Source organism: Neovison vison, chromosome 10, assembly GCF_020171115.1.
Source record: "Neovison vison isolate M4711 chromosome 10, ASM_NN_V1, whole genome shotgun sequence".
NCBI lineage: Eukaryota > Metazoa > Chordata > Mammalia > Carnivora > Mustelidae > Neogale > Neogale vison.
The window spans coordinates 36,005,342-36,008,408 of NC_058100.1; the positions used below are offsets into that span (position 1 = coordinate 36,005,342).

The following is a 3,067-nucleotide window of genomic DNA, read 5'->3' on the forward strand; positions in this document are numbered from 1 at the left end:
TCATTTGAGTTAATTAGATTGGAATAAGAAAGTTTTCAATAAAAATGGTTGATAGTAAATAATTCTGGCCCCAAATATCTCATCCTTCTCAAATTGTACATCATCAATAAAACCAAGTTCTCAACATGAGCCTTAGACTTGATTTTATTATTGTTTAAAAAGCAACTGACATCACTAGGAACTAAGCCATTTAGACAATGTCTACATTTTTGACAATGATTCATACTGAGAAAAGAAGTTGGCTCATGTCAACAGTATAGAAAAGGCTGCACAGAGTAAGGACATATATTACTGGAGCTGGAGGATTATCTCAGCACATTTCTGACTTGCAAACCCTGTGGATTGGAGGGCTCTGCTGGGGAGGAGGAGTCAGTTCAGTTCCCACACTGGCTGGTTAGTTCAGGACTTTGTTCTTAGAGACACACCCTGTTCTCCTAAGACTAAAGTAGACATTCCACAATCCCATACGGATGCACAAAGGGAGAACAACCATGTACAAAAAAGGTAGTCAGTAAATATTTGAATTGATGAATAGATATATAAATAGCTTTGAACCACTGAGGGAAAGCAAACACTCATTCTGGTAAACAGGCCATCAACAATTACGATTTTTTTTTCCTCCTCTGTTCTTGCCTGCCATAGTAAAAACAAGAAACACAAGCTCCAATGCTTGGCCACTTAGTCATTTGATTATTTCACATCTATTGAGTATATAGTATGTTCCAGAAACCCTACAAGGAAGTGGATCTACAAAACTAATCAAGACAACAAGCCTGCTTTGCAACTTTCATGAGGCTTTGATACTTCCCTTCTTCCATAAAAATTAATTTAGGTCATGAATGGCAGTGACATGGCATCCAGCAGAGTCACTCAGGTAGGCAAGTCACATAAACAAGTTCCCTGGCAGAAGAGACAACCTTAAACCCAATGTATCAGAAGTTTTGAGGTCAACGGGACTACCACCTCACTCTTCTTCAACCTCACAGCATTGTGAGGGTCCACAAGACACTGCAGAAATAATAAAAACAGTACCTCAGGACAGAAATACAAAAGGAAACATTTGTTTCAAGAAGAAATGGATTTATCCAACGTGGAGGTCTAGAATAGTCACTGACACTGTGGCTGCTGTTTGTCATCAAACAAAAGTGTCTTTACAATAAAGGACTTCCAAAACGGCACATGAGAAATTATACATTAAGCAACTTGAATAAACATTCTGTTAAAAAAATGAAATACAGAAAATTTAGATGGACACTTGCATCTCCTAACACATGTAACTCAGTCAGCTTTCTCCTCAAGCTTACCTAACTGTTCACATACTTATTGAAGTACACATTTTCCAATGTTAGCTATCACTTTACTCTTAATGATCAAATATTACCAGTGCTGAGCTGTTAAAAGCACACAATATCTAGTAAACCATCATAGGTTTTCCATAATGTCACTGTTATTCCAGTTTCTGTTTAGACACAGGAAGATTTATCAGACAGAACTGCTGCTTTCGTGAAGTGGTTTTCCTGAAACTGGATGAGGACCAGTGAAAGGATGACTCCATTATTTGTTCTTAGCATTCTTAAAATTTTTTCATTCACAAAGTTACTAGAGTGTAACTAGTTTAAAAAGCGTATCCTACGATAAAAGTATAGCCAAGGGAAACCAGGTGGCTTTGTGTTATTAGAAGTGGGAGTTAACACAAAAGAGTCCAAAAAACTAAAAATAGAAAAGATAACAAGATGCCGGAGTAGGAGACCTAATATTATTGGGTGCCAGAGGAGTTCAGCTAGATAGCTATCAAACCATTCTGAACACCTACAAACTCAAAAGAAGATCAAAGAAAAGAAGAGCAGGAACAGAAAGGTGACCACTTTCTGGAAGGCAGGATGAGCGGAGAGGTGAATCCAGGTGATATACGCGATGACAGACTGGGGGGGAGGGAGGGGCCCAGCTCCCGGCAAGCAGCGGAGCACAAAATCGGAACTTTTAGAAGTTGGCGCCACGGAGGGACGTCACTCCAGAGGCTAAGGGTGGCGGTGGGGGGTTGAGCCCTCGCAGGGACAGTGTGGTCTCACGACCTGCGGGGTCACCGGAAGACAGGGCTGTCTGAGTGCGGCAGAGCTCCCAGGTATCAGAGCGGGGAAGCCGGCTGCAGAGACGGAGCCCAGGAGGGGGCTCTCAGCTCGGGTTTACCTTAAACTGTGATCCAAGGTGCCGTCAGACCACTGCTCCTCAAGCAAGTGGCAGACCCGGGGAGAACCCGTCCTTCCTTCTCCAGAAGTGGCGCAGGAATCTGCTGGGTTTGCAGAATCCAAACAGGGCTGCGGGCCAGAGACAGAAACGCTCAGCCACAGGCCGAGGGAGCAGAGCATGGCCAGACACCAGGGAGATGAGAGGGACTGGCGGCTTTTTTCTGAGGTCGCACTGAGGACGGGCCCCAGCTCTCGGCTCCTCTGGCCTGAGACTAGGCGGCCGCCATCTTCATTCCCGTCCTCCCAAGCCATACGGAAAGCCTCAGGGAACAAAAGCTCCCACGCGAACTCGAGCAGATTGCTTAGCCCGGCCCCTGGCAAGGGCAGTCAATTCCACCTCCAGCAAAGACCATTGAGAATCAGGGCAACAGGCCCCTCCTGCAGAAGATCAGCAAGAACATCTAGACAAGACCAAGTCTACTGATCAAAGAAAAATGCAAAATACCAATGCTAGGGGAAAACAGCACATAGAATTCATGGCTTTTTTCCCATGGTCCTTTAATCTTTCAAAATAAATGTTTCTAATTTTATTTTTTTTATTCTATTTTTTCAAATTTTTCCTCTTTCCTATTTTAACCTTTTTTTAACTATTTTATTTTACCAATACCATTTTAAAAATCTTTTAAACTTTTCATTGTTATAGTCATATTGTATCCCTTCATTATATTTAATCTTATTTTTTGTATACATATGGGTTTTCCTTTCTCTAAAATTTTGGGATACAGTTTTTTCCAACAGATCAAAATATACCCTCAATCTAGTGCATGTCTTTGTTGTAGTCTCTAGCCTGATGACAGTCTTTCCTTTTTTTTTTTTTTCTT

At 42.0% G+C, this 3,067-nt stretch overlaps 1 pseudogene; it reads left to right on the forward strand.

Annotated features, from left to right (window-relative positions):
- Positions 1 to 835: 835 nt before the first annotated feature.
- On the forward strand, positions 836 to 1,107 carry LOC122918122 (annotated as a pseudogene).
- Positions 1,108 to 3,067: the final 1,960 nt, after the last annotated feature.